Genomic DNA, 19,004 nt, shown 5'->3' with positions numbered 1-19,004 from the left:
TTTACATTTGTAAAAAGGCAGAGAGAGGGAAAGAACTGCTCGTAATATAAGGTTAGTGGCAGAACTGACAATGGTAGAGAACAGCTTAAGAGACTTAAAGGTACATACCAGTCTAAAATATAAGACTCACGTTTTGTAGTCTGAAATGAGATGTAATAAACAATTATTATACATAGAGAGAGTGAACAAGAATTGGGCAGCATGGACGCCTCTGATGGGCCCTATCAAAGGCATTTGACCATTGCTCAAAACACATTTAACAGAGTTAGCATGAGGAGTTTAGTGAAAACCGAGTGAAGAGGCAGGGTAAAACCAGGAGAGTGTGATCAAGTGATCTGGCCCTCAGCCAAGATGGCGGAAAAAGTCACCTGTCCCGTCTGGCCCTCAGCCAAGATGGTGACCACCACGTGTAGTCTGCTCTGTTGGAAAGCCGCCATGACATAACAGAAGCCGCAGCGGGGAAGGGCAAAAGGCTGGAACCGAAAAAATGGCCGTTTAAATTTTTTTTAAGGTAGTTGGGGCCATTTTGGACAGATACAGATAAGTGTAAGGCATTAAAGCATGAGGCCAGAGTGATAGGTCTGGATGGCTTGGCTCCCATGGTCAAGGCCATGAAAACACCCACAAAAACAGTGGCCCCCTCAAGCCTACAACAAGAACGGCTCCCCGTTAAGGCAAGATGCAGATGGCACAAACACCCAGGCCCTGTGAACAGGCGTCCGAGCTCATGGGGGGGGGTGCTATAACCTGGCTGAATCGACTGGAGCCTCCTACGGGAGAGGGATTCCCGGCAGGAGGGATTCTGCCAAGGTCAGGCAGCACTGTAGCGGTGTGCTGCACCGTAGCATCAGTTACGATGAAAAGAAGGAAGAAAAGGAATGAAAAAAAGAAAAGGAGGGAGAACTGGAGACCCCGGTCCCCCAGGCACGGGTGAGCTGAGGGGCTGGCTAAGGCCAGTCATCTCAGGCACAGGCTTAGCACAGGAGACAAGCTGAATTGAATGCCAGTGAAGGGAACAACCGAGGCCCTGAAGGCCTGCGGTTGGAGGTCCCCCATCCCTAGAAACCTCAAAGGGTTGCAGGGAGCTCAACGGTCAATCCCTTGGGTTAAAAGAGATAGTTAAGCTGGCCGAGATGAAGACACTCAGGATTAGTTGATTTGTTGTTTGGAGGAGCTGCATCCAGGCAGATGGAACACGTGGGTCATTGTAGAGAAGGTCCTCAGGTCCTGATTCTGCCCTGGAAGGGAGCTCACAGTCCTGGATGGTGCCTAAAGCCAGAACTCTGGCCCCAGGTGGAAGTCCAGGGCGGGTGAATCATCCGAGTCATGCAACACCATTTGTTATTCTTTTTTAAAAAATACTGCAAGATCCCCAGCAGCAGTAGGCAGCAGAAATGCTGTAGGGTCCCAAATGGTGGTGGCAGGCCATGTGGCTGCAGACAGCGGGCTCTGGGAACAGCCAGTCCCAGGCAGAGACAGCTGCTGGTCTCAGAGCAATGGTGGTGGGCCATGTGGCAGCAGGCGGTGGGCCCCAGGCAGAGACGGCTGCTGGTCCCCAAGCAATGGCTGGTTCCAGGCAGGGAGACACATGGCGGGCGGGCAGAAGACAGAAACATGGATAGACACGACATGCAGGGTGAGGTTGAATGTTTATTCAGGGGGTTATGGAGGAGGAAGGGTGAAGGGGGGACAGAAAGAGAGAGAGAGAGAGAGAGAGAGAGAGAGAGAGAGAGAGAGGAGGAGGAGGAGGAGGAGAAAGAGAAAGAGACAGAGAAGGGGGGAAGCAGAGAAGTGGGGAGAGAGGCAGAAGCGAAGCTGCCTCTCCGAGAGGGAAGATGGAAAAGAGAGCGAGCTCAGGCCGGAAGCTGAAGATCAGCCTGCCTCAGCGGATGGGGAGGGGAATGGGTGTGGCTTGTCTCTTAAAGGGACCAAAACCATAACATTCCCAGGTCTTCCTTATAATAAAAAGCACACACGTCAAGGAAGCAGAAAAGGAAGGGCCCAAGATGGCGGCGGGCAGCAGGTCAGAGGTAATGGGAATGGGCATGGCTTGTCCCTTAAAGCGACAGGAAAGCACAACAGGGGCCAAGACTCAGAACCCACGCAGGGGAAGAGATCAATCCCAAGTGACCGATAGAAGGGGTTTTTATAGGAAGAAACCACAGCCCAATAATCCCAAAGGGCAGGGAGGGTGTCACAGAAAATTCTGAAAATACTAGTGATGATCACAAGGGGACAACTCCCTGCCTCTCAAGATCATTCTCAAGGTTAGCTAGCTCCTGAAACACAGTATTCCAGAAATACCAATGATAATCACTAGGGGGAAACTCCCTGTTTCTCAAGATTATTTTCAAGATTACAATCTAACTTTATCTTCATCTAGTCCCTGAAACACAGTCACTGTACCAGCTAATCCTAGATTTCTTTCTTTTTTTTTTTTTTTTTTTTTTTTTTTTTTTTTGGTTTTTCGAGACAGGGTTTCTCTGTAGCTTTTGGAGCCTGTCCTGGAACTAGCTCTTGTAGACCAGGCTGGCCTCGAACTCACAGAGATCCGCCTGCCTCTGCCTCCCGAGTGCTGGGATTACAGGCGTGCACCACCACCACCCTAATCCTAGATTTCTGATTCTTTTCTCCCTGCTTAGATTTTTGGCTCTATTTTTTCCTGCTAGGTGGGTCTGGATTTATCCAGGTCTTTCACAACCTCCTTCTGGTCATATTGCCTCTGCTCATATTCATTATATTGACTATAGTCAGCCACTGCTATTGATAATTTTTCCCTCTCAGCACAGTCCTACTAGAGTTTTTTTGGCAGTAAGGACACATCTTTTGGGTACATAAACATGTGTCACCTGTAAAAATGGTTATCTCATACCCGTCAGCTGTGCTACATGCTATTCAGAAAGGTTATAAACTTAGTTTACAAACCTTTGAAATGTTACCTAATAAGGTTATGACACCATGTGCACAGGCAAAAATAACTTGGCTGCAAAATTTTGCTGAAGATTGGACCTTGTTTTTATGCACTAATCCCTGCAAGTTAGACAATCATTATCCTTCCCATAAGTTAGTCACCTTCTTTAAAAATCATCCGGTATGTTTTCCTAAAGTTATTTCTTTACAGCCTCTGGCAGGGGCACAGAATTTGTTTATTGATGGGTCTTCCATTGGCAAAGCTGTGGTAGCCTCTCCTCCTGATTTTGATATTCAGCCTGTTAATGCCAAATCTGTTCAGATGGCTAAATTGATCACTGTACAAATGGCCTTAGAGAAATATGCTGCTCTCGAGTCCAGATGCAGTTATTGGCTATTCAAACTTTGCTTTGGGCCAGATCTGTTCCCATTTATGCAGGGCATTTGTGGGCTCATACTGACCTCCCTGGTCCCTTGAGCAAGGGGAATGCATTTGCTTACTTTCCAAATTTGTGCAGTTAGTCAAAAATCTTACCAAGCTGCAGAAAAAGTTCATAATTGTTTTCATATCAATGCTGGGTCTTTAAGATTTCATTTTAAGATATCTCGAGAGCAAGCCACTGATATTGTTAAAAAATGCTTTTTGTTTACAGAACTTTTAACTGTTCCCCATTTGGGAATTAATCCTTATGGGCTTGCTCCTAATCATTTATGGCAAATGGATGTTACCCATGTTCCTTATTTTGGGCGCATGCAATATGTTCACGTAACTGTGGATACATATTCTCATCTTATTTTTGCCTCAGCTCATACAGGAGAAAAATTACAGGATATTAGAAGTCATTGTCTCCAGGCTTTTACCTATATGGGAGTTCCAGAAACTGTAAAAACTGATAACGGGCCAGCCTACACCAGCACTGGCTTTGCTAAATTTTGCTCTGAGTTCTCTATTTCTCATAAAACAGAAATACCCTATAATCCTCAAGGACAAGCTATAGTGGAGCAAGTGCATCGAATGCTCAAAGCCTTTTTACATAAAACAAAAAAGGGGGAATATAGTTCCACCCCCAAAGAGCATTTATCTTTTATTTTATACATTTTAAATTTTTTGACTGTTGAATTTCATACCACTGCTTACCAGCATTGGCTGCAGATTCTTCCAGGATGCCTCATGGAAGAATGTAGCAGACAGCACCTGGTATGGTCCAGATCCTGTACTGGTGTGGGGAAGAGGGGCTGTTTATGTTTTCCCGCAGGATGCTGACAGTCCAATATGGGTACCTGAACTATGGTGTGTACTGTGGATTTTCCCGTCAAGAAGCCTGAAGACAGTACAGAGCCAAGAGATCAAATATACACTGGCTTATCAACTGAAAAGTTGCTAGGATCCTCAGAAGCTGGCTGTGGTGGTCTGAGTGCCAAGGATTCCTCTACCTATCTACCCATCCCATGATTTTGGCAGCCATTGCTGTGGCTTCCAGAGTGGCTAGAGCTGCTGGATTTTCCATTAGTGCATCAGTTGCTTCTGCTAGCACAATGGGTACCTTATCAGGGCAGGTTGCAAATGCCTTGTTTTATAACTTTGTTTAAAAATACTGCAAGATCCCCAGTGGCAGTAGGCAGCAGGTTCCAAATGGTGGTAGCCAGCCATGTGGTGGCAGATAGTGGGCCCTGTGAGCAGCCAGTCCCAGACAGAGACTGGCTGGTCCCAGGCAGGGAGACACATGGCAGGCAGGCAGGAGACAGAGCCATGGATAGACACAACATGCAGAGTGATGCTGAATATTTATTCAGGGGATTGTAGAGAGGAAAGGGTGAAGGGGGACAGAGAGAGAGAGAAGAGGAGAAAGAGACAGAGAAGGGGGAATCGAAGAAGTGGGGAAGGAGGCAGAAGAGAAGCTGCCACTCCGAGAGGAAGATGGAAAAGAGAGCAAGCTCAGGCAGGAAGCTGAAGATCAGCCTGCCTCAGCTGATGGGAAGGGAGTAGGCATGGTTTGTCTCTTAAAGGGACCAGGAACCAAAATGATAACACCTTGGCCATTCAAATTGAGCTAAATTTACAAATAAATATTGCAGTTAATTTTGCAATTGGTTTTGGTTATAGACCACTGCTAGGTTTTACAGTAAAAGGCTTATTGCTGTTATTCACGGACCCTGGAGTACACAATTTATAAATTGGCTCATGAGATTATTCTAGTTTACTATACCAGGGCTCCTCCCACCAGTGCTGAGACCTTACTTAAAGGGCTCCAATTTGGGCAGACTTATTAAGGATTGAGCAGGCACAGCCTCCTTAAGGAGTGCTTATATGTGCTGGAGCATCATCTTCATGGTTTCGTGGTGCCAGAACCAAAGGCAAGGTAGGTCAATGTCACCACATGGCAAATCCTCTGGAGAATCTTTCAGCATGAATCTGGCTAAACTTGGTGATGGGTGAGCCAATGATGGGAAAGGTTTGGGGGGGGGGGCTACCCCAACATAAGACAGGAAATATATTTTGACCTGAACACTTTTTCATAATGGGTAAGGGGTATTGCCTGATGTCCAATGCTACCTAAGACAGGCCTAGTCATATAATTTATATAAAAGGGGGACCTGTAAGGCCCAGGTCTACCGTTGTTCCTGGAGTTCATCTTGAGGACAGCTGACAGTTTCTGGTCAGCCAGCTAAAACATTCTGTTTGTTCCTGTGCTCCCTCTGCCCCGCCTGGTGATTAGCTGTAGGGCATTGTTTACTCCATCTTTGGTGTGGTAATTTCCCACCTGCCTGCGTGGAAATCCTTGTACAGAAGCAAGGTGTATAAGGATTTCCCCCTCTTGTATGGTCCAGTGGTGCGCAAACTGTACCGAGAGGGTAACACAGAATATCAGGTGTTACATTTACTGATAGGCAATTGAATTGCTTCTAAACCTTTGTTTTTAGGTCAAGAAAATGCCTCAGTAGGTAAAGAAACCTGCTGTTCAGCCTGAATTTGAGCCCTAGGACCCATATGGTGGAAGAGAACTGACTTCTGAAAGTTTTCCTGTTTTTTACACACATACCATGGCACACATACCCACATATATACACATACACGCACAAGCAGAAAATAAATTAAATGTAATAAAGACTAAAATTTTGCTCATAAAATATTGTTTTTAGCTATAATCTTATATGCTAGGTAAATTAAAATAGAACAATTGAATCAAAGTCTCTGCAGTTTTCTCTTATAAAGGATGCTTTGATTTGTATTCCCAGCAGTTGTAACAGGAGGAGCTACACTTCGATGAAAAGATTTTTTCATTGAATATCAGTTGAAATGATCTGAAACTGCTGCTTTTATTCTCTTCAAAATGACAATGGAATAAAACATGAGATGACAAATATGTCATATGTCTTTCTGTCATAAGCAGGACCTAGACTTAGACCTTGTGAGGTGGTCATTTGGAGAAGGCAAAGTTCAGCTGGATGCAAGCCTTCCCCTAGCATATGCCAGTGAAAAGTATCATGAACCTTTATGCACTGTCTATCTGACCAGCTGTAAGAGCAACACAAAAGATTTCATCTGTACTAGATGAATTCAATATGCAAGCACACATTGAGCCAAGCACGTGAGAGATGTCCTCTGTTTGCCTGCTATGTAGCTACTGATATATACCTTCAGGCATTTTACAGTGAAGCCATAATGTCTGGAGATCAGAGCTGGAGTCAGTTCAAATTTTGGCCCTGCCTGGTGATGGAAGAGGTAAAATCCTGATATTAAAACAGGAGTCACAGAAGTTCATAGATACTCAGTGATCCTGACAAATGGAAATTGTTTCCTTCATCCTTAAAATCTCACACCACAGTCATTCAGAATATAGCCTTTTACTTAATTGTTGTTTTCACGCATCACTGTTCTTCAGTTTCTTTGTTGGGGACTGCGGAACACCAGCCCCTGAATTTCATGAAAACAACTTGTTTTCCTCTGCTCTAAGCATGAGACCCTGATGGCAGGGGAATGGTTTCTAGTGGACCTGCAGCTAAAAGATCCTGAGAGCTGGAACATGGCCAGAGCCCTATATAAGTTGCCCCTGAACACCATAAAGTTGGCATTCTTGTTTCAAGGATGACTCTGTGTCTCTGTCTGTATGTATTTAAATCTTCAGCCCCTTGCCTAGCTTGCATACTGTCTCACAGTGCAGGTGCTACATTTCTTCATCAGTAAAACATAGTTAATAGAAGCAACTCAGAGGTTATGGTCAAGATCAAATAGCACCACTTAGAATCAAGATTTGTACATAAACTAGCTAAGAATTCTTTAAGAATGTGAGTTTCATATTAAACCATTATATGTATAATATAATTATAATTATAGTATATTATAATTATATTTAACATTATAACATAATTTTATATTTTAATAACATTGTTGAGATAATATTAATATACTACTATCAATATTATTTTGTATTATACCTAAATTATCAGTAGTATTAATTATCCTTTGATGCCTAAGAATTTTTTCCCTAACTAATCAGTTTAAAACAGTATTTATCACCTCATCTTCTATAAGTCGACGAGACTGTATCAGAGTGCCTGAAAAGGGCTGAAATTGATCTTTGAAGCACCATTATACTGTTGCTCTGCTTCTTTTTGTCAGAAACTAGTTCCAAATTCGTAGTCTTAGACATTTTTCCTAATGCGAGCTCTCTGCTGATGCAAAACCCCTATCAAGCCAAATCAAAACAAGCCAAATTAAGAAATATCCATGTTTAATGAGATTTTTGCGCTCTTGGGTGGCCCCAAGAGGGAACCGGGAGCCTGCAAATGTGACCACCAAGGGAAAAGGAAAGAGACCACATATTCCTTTTTTGGGAGTTCATTTAAATACTCTGTGGGAGTGGTCCTGACCCGCACCCCAGGGAGGGGTCAGGGCCTGGCATCCTGGCATTTGGAGTCCAGACCAATACAACTCTCAGGCCTGGGGGTGGGATAGATGCAAGTGGCTATGCTCCCAACTTAACACTTAGGTTTGAGCTCACAAGGAAGGACACCAGATAGAATAATTCATTGCTGCAGCTCTGCCCTAAACTTTTGCAGTTTACTTAATTAGGTAAAGAGGATATTTACTTATTTTAATAAAAATCATACAGGGTAAAGAGTGTGTTATAGCTTGAAAATGAATATACTACTTATGTAACTGTATTTACATTGAAAAAATAAGGTTTAAAATGGCCAAGATCAAAAACACTACTGACAACTTATGCTGGAGAAGATGTGGGGTAAAGGGAACTCTCTTGCATTGCTGGTGGGAATGTAAATTGGCACAGTCCCTTTGGATATCAGTAGGGTGATTTCCCAGAAAATTAGGAAACAACCTTCTTCAAGACCCAGTAATAGCACTTTTGTGTATATATCCAAAGGATACTCAATTGTACCACAAGAACATGTGCTCAACTATGTTCAAAGCTGCATTGTTTATTATAACCAGAACCTGGAAACAATCTAAATGGCTCTTGACTGAAGAATAAATATGGAAAATGTGGTACATTTACACAATGGAGTACTACACAGCAGGAAAAAATTATGACATCTTGAAACTTGCAGGCAAGTGGATGGAGCTAGAAAACATCATATTGAGCGAGGTAACCCAGACCCAGAAAGACAAATATCATGTGTACTCACTTATAAGTGGTTTTGAGACATAAAGCAAAGAAAACCAGCCTACAATTCAGAATCCCAGAGAACCTAGATAACAATGAGGACCCTAAGAGAGATAAACATGGATCTAATCTACAAGATCTTGTGAGTAAATTGGGAGCATAAGGACCATGGGAGAGGGTTGAATGGGAGTGGAGAGGAAGTGAGGGGAGCAGATAAAAATGTATAAATCAATAAAATTGGTACTATACATACTGTGTTCATAAATAAAAGCTATTATTTCAAAAAAGAAAGAAAATAAGGTTAAAAATGACAGTAAACTAAAGTAGATTTAAAGACATAAAGATGCATAAAGAATATGGTGGAGGTGTCTACTTAACTGTACATGACAGTAACACTGCAGCTTTTAAATTTCATAAACAATTTTGTTTTAGGGAGCTCAATGATTTGTTTGATTATCAGCTTGATGGGGTGGACAAACGCTTTCAGAGAAAAGAAAGCATTTTCTAAAAACCCCCAAAATATTTTTGATCAAGAAACATATCTAACAGGCCTTCACTTCACTATTTATTACTCTTTTTACATTTTGAAATTATCATTATTAGGCCGGTGGTGGTGGCAGACGCCTTAATCACAGCATTCTGGAGGTAGATTCAGGAGGATCTCTGTGAGTTCAAGGCCAGCCTACAAGAGCTAGTTCTAGAACAGGCTTCAAAGATACAGAGAAATCCTGTCAGATAAATAAATAAGATCATTAAAGGCATAGGACAGAGTAAATACTGTATGAATGAATAAATTTGGGCTTAATGGTGCAATGGCTTAAAGCATGGCAGGAATCCAAATCCCCAAATAGGAGTCGATCGACTTATTATATCTTGTTTACTGAGTTAAAAAAAAATAGATCTTAGACAATTAAAAGAGCATTTTGTGCAGACCTCATTCTGTGAAATCTAGTTTCTGGGACATTGTCTTGTTTGAACTGTTTCCCTTTATTGAGGTAAAGGCTCCTTGAAAAAAATAAATGAATCCTACTTTCAGTAAATTAGAGACATTAAACAAAGCATAAATAAGTGCCAACGACATTAACAATACTGAAAATAAGGATGCAGAAAGAAAAATTGCTTCATCTAGCATGGTAATGCATATGCATTTTGACTTTTAACTTCCTGCTTTTTCTTTGATTTATATTCCTCCTTGTCTCCAAAAGATCAGAAAGTGTATGGCGCGTGCAGGGCACGGTGCATGAATAGACTTTAGTGGAGTCCCAAATGTGTACAGCAAAGAGAGTCAGAGAAAATCTTGGAGAGAAAAGTCTAGATAAGTCCACAATGTTCCCCAGAGTGCAACAGAAGGGAAAGGAGTGACTTGGGGAATGAAGCCAGAAGTGAAGGGAGAATGGGTGTCTCAGCAACTGCAGCTGAATGGGGTAGAGGAAGAAGCAAAGGATGCATCTGTCATAAGATCAAGACTCTTTCTTAAAAGGGTCATTTCACTGTTAAAGCTTTATTACTCAGCTGAGCTTCTCAGAGAAAATTAACCTGCAGATTGGTAATTCACAAGAAGACCAGGTGTGGAGGGACAGCTGGAAAAGTGATTCTAAAGAAGCAAAGTGAGATGTCTGTCACTTCAGAAGGGGGCTTTGTTGACTGGGGTCTGTAACAATAGATTATTTAAGACTCAACAGATAGAATACATTAATCCAGATGAGGCAGCATGGCTCATTGTGGGGAGAGGAGACACTAGACAATCCATCCTTGAAAAATTATCATAGGTACACAGACCCACGTGGAGGGCCTCCCAACAAAGTGTCACCTTCCTCAAGGCAGAGGCTAGTTCCGGACCTGAGGCATTTCATTCATCATGTTTACTAAAGACCTTGTGATTAGCTCTGTGAGAAAATTAAGAGGATAAAACCATTTCAATCCTCTTCCCTAGCATTTCCTTCCTACATTTCAGTGGGTTGGGATTGGAGTCCATGTAGAAAATCCACTGATTCAGGAAATGATAGATTTGGATTGGAATTTGTTTGACAGATTGCATTTAGATAATTGCACATGCTCCACCCACACAGACTCTGTAATGTCATCTGCTAGCAGCAAAGTGCCCTTCTCCCACATATAATGATTACAGAGTTCTGGAAATACGCTAAGAAAAAAGAAAGAATTGAATAGAAAAAGGAAGTGCTTGGGTTATTGAGAAAGCAGGTGGAAGCAAAAACATGGTGTCAAGAAATGTGTATTAGTATCAATCAATAATAGATTAAGTTCTTTCTGTATTGTAGTCATGGATAATGCATTTTGCTTTTAATGATTTGCTTGTTCACATGACAAGTTTAGTATTGTCTGATTTGGAGATGAGGCAGCTAAGGGAACGGAAACAAGATTTCAAGTCTCTTATTCTATTCAGTCACCAGTCAGCTCCACTGCTGAGTCACTGGATGGTTCTGGTAATGTATATAATCTGCACAGCTATTCCTACAATCGGTGTTGGACATGCTATCTCAATAGGAACAAGTAAAGGTCCCAGAGCTAATTTGTATCCCAGTATCTTGTGAAAGTTCTCAGATACAATAGAGATTCTATTCTATCTGTGATTGTTCTTTGAGGCCTCAATGTAGTATGGAGCTCAAGATTTATGTAACACCACAGAGAGTATGGCAGAGGTCCAAAATGAAATTAAAGTAATTCAGAGCCCACCAGAAAGATGAGGAGGCCTACTTTAAGGGATTTTCAGGAAAGGAGAGAAGCATCTTGTACTGTGAGGAAGTTGGCCTTGGCGGGGGAGCCTAAAGGATGCAGAAGAAGTGTGAAGGAAAGGTATCTTTGGTCTATTCACTGAATGAACAGAGGTTGCCTTAGCTCTTTGGTGCCTGACATCTCTAAGTTCCTTGGAGTTTGTGATGACTTTACAAACCCATAGAGGTTCTTTACCTCTCTGTGTAGCACCAAGAATCCCAGAATCAACTTTAACAGACTGCCTGAGATAGAGAGCTTCCATGTCTGAGTGTTAGCATTCATTCCCTGAAGTCCTACAGCTCAGTTAGCCATAGACTCAGACATATTCCTTGGAGGGTGTCTACTAGTGTCAGTAGTAAGGCAGAAAGATGGGGTTTGATTGGTGTCAGAATACCCTTGAAAGTCCATTGCAGGAAAGCTTTTATCTTCTAGCCAAAAGAATGGAATCTACCTCTAGATGCATAAGTACATCCTTTTAGAGTTAATACAAATGGGAAGGTCAATTAATTAGTCAAGGAACCACACCCTCAGGGACAGGGATTCACTTTAAAGATGATAAAGACATCGGAAGGATAATGAGATAATCTGCATTTTGTTCTAAGTACTTCTGTAATTTACCTCAGTCTTCACAAACTTTCATGACTGTTGGGTCTGTCTATCTGAGTCCTAACCCACAAATATATGACTTTTTTTGGTTTGCTTTTCTTTCTTTCTTTTTTTTTTCTTTTCTGTCTTTTTCTTTCAGATGATGGCCAGAGTCTAAGTATACTTGTCCTGGTACTTTGAGTTCACTTATTCTTTCTCTAAAGCTCCTCTCCTCAATATGTGGCTGGTCTAAACCAGCTGTGAACTCTATAAACTAGAGGCAAGATGAGGCCATTGACATAATGGTAGCATGACTTTTATATATATTCTTATTCCTAAGATGTTTCTAAGATGTTTGCGGCACAGCTGCTAGCCCTGCAGAGACAGTTGTCGGTGCCTGCAAGATCCCCAGGCGGGCTGGAGGAGGCCGCCATGTGACAAGTGGCTACAGTTTCCCACCAACGGGAGGGCACGCGCCCGCGGGTGTTGGCAGCGGGTAATATATACATAGACACAAAAGATAGCCATAAGTATTTATTAAGGGAGAGAGAGAGAGAGAGAGAGAGAGAGAGAGAGAGAGAGAAGGAGAAGAGAGGCAAAGCCCATGCGTGCACTGGGAGAGAACAGAAGGAGAGAGAGAAAGATGGTGGCAGAGGTCAGAGGTGAAAAAGGAGTGGGCGTGGCTAGAGCAGGGACTGAAAGAATAACATATATGAATATATAATATATATGAATTCATATATACGAATATATAATATATATGTGCAGACAACATGGAATAAACTCAGCAGATTATATTTAAATATATTTATTTGTTTATATGTAACAACAAAGGTTTAAAGAAGAGGAAGCTGTGAATTTCGGAGATATGAAAGACATGGAAGGAAGGACTAAGAGGAAGGGAAGGAAGAAATAATGCTGTACTTATATTTTCACTAAAAACAAAAGTAAATGAGCATCTTTTTTTTTTTGTATCTTTGGCGTCTAAGAAGGAATTTCTCAAAACTGCTGTTCTGCTGGCCTCTGCCCTAGATAAATGCTTTTCATTTCCTGTTCTCATCTCAAAGATGACTGCTTAGATGAACTGAGGTGATGTCTCTACCCAGACACAAAAGCCACTGTCAGCCTCAGGCAGAGACACTTCCTTATAGTAAATGTACGTAAATGCAAAGACCCATAGCTCTACCAGATGTTGAGGATAAAAGCTTACTAAGCACTTGGGCTTGCACAAGACACATCACCATCTTAAATCTCAGGGAACATTGAGGAAAGGAGAAAGAAAATATTTGTGTTAGAATCTCATTGCTTCTCCTACTGCAAACTATTTTGTTTCTTTACACCATCTCTCATACCCAAATATTCATTCACTATTTCCTCTTTTCTACTCTTGCTTTGGTTAATATAACCAAGAATATTTACTGAAAAAAAAAATCCAATTTATTTTTTTAACATTTTTTATAGTATACCATTTCCTCCTTAGTGTTTGTCATATTACCATATTATAAAGTTTTTCATTATAAGAGCAATTCTTGGTTTTTGTTCTCAGATTCAGCATATTAAAAACAAACACACTACTCTCCTGATTGATGTTGCTATGTTTTATGCCCCATTTCTTTATAAGAATAAACATTTTAGTAGCAACTCCATGTCCTCTGTCTTTATAACTTTTATTTGCTTCTTTATTAGCTCTTTGTTATCTGAATCACTCAGTTCACTGGCTTCTTTGCTTCTAAAATTGTTCTTATTGGAACTTACTAGTTCATGTCATTAGTTAACTTATTAATATCATCCTGACTTCAAAGCCATATGTATTTCCTTTTTAAAAGATAAATTTATTTTAGGAACAAAATAAAGTAGACATAATTTACACTTTTATTTATGTAAATGGAGCATAAGAATGTGCAGAAACAAAATGGTGACTCATGCCCAAAGGCTCAATAAACCTTTTATCTGAACCACATCAACAGGGAACTCTCTTGGTCCAGTGAATTGAATTCCCCAGACCCCGAGACTTCTCTTGCTTCATGTTTTAAAGTGGGTATTGGAAAAAATTACTACAGCAGAATGATAATATTTAAGTATGTTCTGCTTCCAACCAATCAAAGGTTAAATTTCTAATTTGTATTTGGAACTTTGACTAGGCCACACATGTAAACCAAATGACAGACATAAATTCTAAGTACTTGAAGAAAATTAAGATTGTATTTTTAGATTAAATAATACATTCAATATAATTAACCCTGCCCTTAAGACTACTTACAAATTAAATGGGAATGAGTTTCTTTATCATCAAATATACTTTGTGGTTTCTTAAATGTTTTTAATTTTGAAATAGTTCTATCACTAACCAGGTAGACTTTGATAGATTTGCTTGAAACTGTCTGAGTTTTAAGACTACCTAAAGCACAACCTTTTACAGCTTTGTGTAGCTGCTATCTCAAGTAGACTGAAGAAGTGCCCTTGAAATCACATTGTACTTCCTCTTAGAATTGTGTGCTCCCCAGCACACTATTTAATGCTCCTGAGACTCAATTTCCTTATTTGAAGAGCAATATGGCAGTGACAACAGCCCTCTGCGCAACCAGGAAGGGAGTCTAGTCTCCGGAAGCAGAGCAGGAAAGGAAGAGAGAGAGGAGAGGTAAGTGGCTGCTTTTTTAAAGGGAGAGAGACCACGCCCCAATGGGCTGGTATCTCAGTGGCTATAGGCTGGAGGAGCGGAAAGACCTCCCGCAACAGGAATGTCTTGAACCGAAGAGTTTATCAGGCAATCCTATATCCTCACTATATATATAAACTTTCCTCTGTGATTTTAGTTCTGAAATGCCTGGATTCTAGTTTGAGAACTACAAGTAACTCACTGATGTTAATTTTCACATTCCAAGGTTTGAACAATGTTAGTTAGCCAACACAGATACTTTGCTATTTAACAGAAAGGGAAGCTCTATGTAAAAAGTTCTCAGCATAGGGCATTTGTCCTTGATTGATCTCTTGTGGTATAAGTGAGCCCTGGTTTTATCTGTGCTAAGAAGCAGGAGCATGAGGGGAACTTAGCCAACAAAACTTCATTTCAAAAAGGGATGAGGAGAGGCTGGAAAGATAACTCAGTGGTTAAGAGGGCTTATGCTCTCCCGGAAGACCTGAGTTCAGTTCTCAGTGTCCATATTGGTAGTTCACTACTACTTGGACCTCCAGTTCCAGGAGATCCAATGTTCTCTTCTGACCTCCTTGAGCACCACCATACACATGGCATACAAACACACAGATACATTCATTTTTAAAAAGTGGACTGAAGGGCCTTCTAAGACAGTGCATTTCCAAAGAGGAATTCAGTCATAAAGCATGTGGCTCAGTCAGAAAGCCTGATAATTCAGAAGGAAAGACTGGGTTTCAGTTCCAACTGCCGATGTATCTCATTTTAAGCTTATTCCAGCCCAGCTCAAGGATCCCTAAGAATCTACTGAAGAGTCTGGACAAATTGATAATTGAGGCAAACCTGAAAAACTGGCAGAATTTTGAGCCATTTCTACTAAAGAAATTCCCTTTTTACCACAGTTAGTTAAGTGAATGGGAAACCACTTATGAAAATACATAGGGCAGATTAAAGGGCATATGGAATCTCTTCCACATTTGCTGCCCCTACAAATTAGAAAGTATTTGTTATTCTCTATTTTCTAAGAAATTATTATGTGCCCCTCATCACTTGTGTAACTTTTGCTGAAACTGGTGAAAATTACAGTTCTTATTTCTTTGTCTTTGACCTAAAAAGGCACATATCACCACCAGAGAATGGTTTGGACTCTTAAGAGTCATGAATTACTGCTTAAAGGCCGATCCTATGCAATGGGAATGTCCTCCTTTTTTGCAAACTGTTTATCACCTAAGATGAATTGCTACCTGTTTGTTTGTGAACTGAAAGGAAGACAGTGAAAAAAACCACAAAGAACAGTGTCTTGAGTACAATACTGTCTTTGTCAGAAACCTTCAACTCCAAACACAAAAAGACAAAAGAAATTTGGACACCAGAATGGCTGCTCATGAAACGAAAGGAATTAGTGCTAGAATAAAAGTTTGGATGAAAAATTAACATATAAAAAAGAGAAAGGTAGGCAGGGAAATTGTGTCTTTCCAAATTTCCTGTAAGATTTAATCTTTAAGCCCTCTGAAAAAAAAAGTGTTTTGAGAGATATACCAATAGAAGTGTTTTCTTCTTGTAAGAAAAGGAGATTTGTGCATACATGCATAGGGAGGAAAGACTACTTAAAGACTAAGGAGGCCACCATTTGCAAGCCAGGACACCCCCTTTTGACACTGTAGTTTGGGACTTGTGACAGCCATCACAGTGATGATTCACCCTCTCTGTCATAGTCTTTCTTTTTTTTTATTGATGCTTATTGAGCTCTACATTTTTCTCTGCTCCCATTTCTGCCTTTGCAGTCTCCTTCAGCCCTCTCTCAATTTCCCCATGCTCCCAATTTACTCAGGATGTATTGTCTTTTTCTACTTCCCGTGTAGATTAGATCTGTGTATGTTTCTCTTAGGGTCCTCATTGTTGTCTAGGTTCTCTGGAATTGTGATTTGTGGGCTGGTTTTCTTTGCTTTGTGTTTAAAAACCACCTATGAGGGGCTGGAGAGATGGCTCAGAGGTTAAGATCACTGGCTGTTCTTCCAGAGGTCCTGAGTTCAATCCCCAGTAACCATATGGTGGCTCACAACCATCTGTAATTTGATCTGTTTCCCTCTTCTGGCAGCAGACAGAACACTGTATAAATAATAAATAAATAAATTTAAAAAAAAAACACCTATGAATGAGTAACATGTGATAATTGTCTTTAAGTGTCTGGGTTACCTCACTCAAAATGATGTTTTCTAGCTCCATTCATTTGCCTGCAAAATTCAAGATGTTGGTTTTTGTGTTTTTGTTTGTTTTGTTTTGTTTTGTTTTGTTTTGTTTTGTTTGTTTTACTATGTAGTACTCTATTGTGTAAATGTACCACATTTTCCTTATCCATTATTCAGTCAAGGAACATTTAGGTTGTTTCCAGGTTCTGGCTATGACAAACAATGCTGCTATGAACATAGTTGAGGACATGTCCTTGTGGCACAATTGAGCATCCTTTGGATATACACCCAAAAGTGGTATTACTGGGTATTGAGGAAGGTTGTTTCCTAATTTTCTGAGAAATCACCACACTGACATCTAAAGGGGCCGTACCAGCTTGCATTCGCACCAGCAATGCAGGAGTGTTCCCTTTGCCCCACATCCTTTCCAGCATAAGTCATTATCAGTGTTTTTGATCTTGGCCATTCTTACAGGTGTAAGATGGAATCTCAGAGTTGTTTTGATTTGCATTTCTCTGATGACTAAGGATGTTGAACATTTTCTTAAGTGTCTTTCATCCATTTTAGATTCCTCTGTTGAGAGTTCTCTGTTTACGTTTGTACTCCAATTTTTTATTGGATTATTTGTTCTTTTGATGACCAATTTCTTGAGTTCTTTGTATATTTTGGAGATCTGTCTGATGTGAGGTTAGTGAAGATATTTTCCCATTCTGTAGGCTGTCGTTTTGTCTTGTTGACCATGTCCTTTGCTTTACAGAAGCTTTTCAGTTTCAGAATGTCCCATTTATTAATTGTTTCAGTGTCTGTGCTACTGGGGTTATATTTAGGAAGTGCTCTCCTGTGCCAATGCATTCAAGTGCACTTTCTCTTCTATAAGGTTCAGTGTGGCTGGCTTTATGTTAAGGTCTTTGATCCATCTGGACTTGAGTTTTGTGCATCATGATAGATATGGATCTATTTTTATTCCTCTACATGTTGATATGCATTTATGCAAGCACCATTTGTTAAATATGCTTTCTTTTTTGCATTTTTTATTTTTTTGCTTCTTTGTCAAAAATTAGATGTTTGAAGGTGTGTGGGTCTTCGATTCAGTTCCATTGGTCCTCCTGTCTGTTCCTATGCCAATACCAGGCTGTTTTCAGTACTGTAGCTCTGTAGTAGAGTTTGAAGTCAGGGACTGTGATGTCTCCAGAAGTTGTTTTATTGGACAGGATTGTTTTAACTATCCTGGATTTCCCAGCAAAATTCTTTACAGACCTCGAAAGAACAACTTCATATGAAAAAGCAAAAAAAACCAGGATGTCCTAGTCTTTCATATAGGAGCCTGGCTCACAAGTCCAGTCCTTCCTTTACACAAAGGAAGCCTTCCCCAAGGATAAAGAGATATAATGCTTTCTAGGTTTTTGAGGTTGCATCAGTCTCTATATTCATGCTATCTCCTGATTTTCAAAGCATCCATCACTTGTCTTAAGGGAACCCATTTAATGAACAGAGAAAGTGAGTGGAGCAATGGCTTACAATGCTTGGTTTAATGGCTTACAAGGCTGAGTGTCTCACAAAAGCCCTCTGGTTCAAATGGAGGGCAGGAGCTAAGGTATGATGAGATACACACTCCTCACTTCCAAACAGGGAAGCTGGGGCACCACCTGACTAAGTGGTTAGCTAACTATGTGCCCAGTAAGAAGCAGCCTGCTAGGGCTCACATGATTTCTGCTGTCCTGTAACAAAAGGCAGGTGTGTCCTCTGCAGAATCACTACAAAGGCTAACTTCCTTCCTCTCCTTGCTACATCCTCTTCATCTAGGAAATGTAAGCCACTAGGCCAAAGGGAGAACAACCAGTGGGGCATATAATCTGTGATCTTTGAAACCTGTAACACTAAGAGGGAAAATTTGTATTTCTGAATTTTGCTTATTACTAATGACAAAAAAAAATGTTCAGTCTTCAATCTCCACGTGATAAAATCAAACATTAAATTACAATTAATTACCCTCCTCCTTCTAACACTTTTCTACAGACACATTCACACGCACGCACACACACTCACACACATGCACACTCACACATTCAGTTATGTCCTTCAGTAAGGAATGGGTTTCTCTACATAAAAAGAGTCATCTAAAGAGACAGCTGGGAATGGAGTTGGAAGAGAGAAGAGAGTTATAGGATGTGGAAGAATTTGTGTGAGAGGAAAGATATCTAATAAGGGTTGTTAGAAATCTTAATATATAATTTACTGTAACACCACCGTGTCCCACTCCCTCCATACATAAGGCACCTTTCATGCTATCCCCCTGTTGTATAAACATACCTC

This window comes from Microtus ochrogaster, linkage group LG5 (genome assembly GCF_000317375.1).
Source record: "Microtus ochrogaster isolate Prairie Vole_2 linkage group LG5, MicOch1.0, whole genome shotgun sequence".
Taxonomy (NCBI): Eukaryota; Metazoa; Chordata; class Mammalia; order Rodentia; family Cricetidae; genus Microtus; species Microtus ochrogaster.
This window is presented reverse-complemented; position numbering follows the sequence as displayed.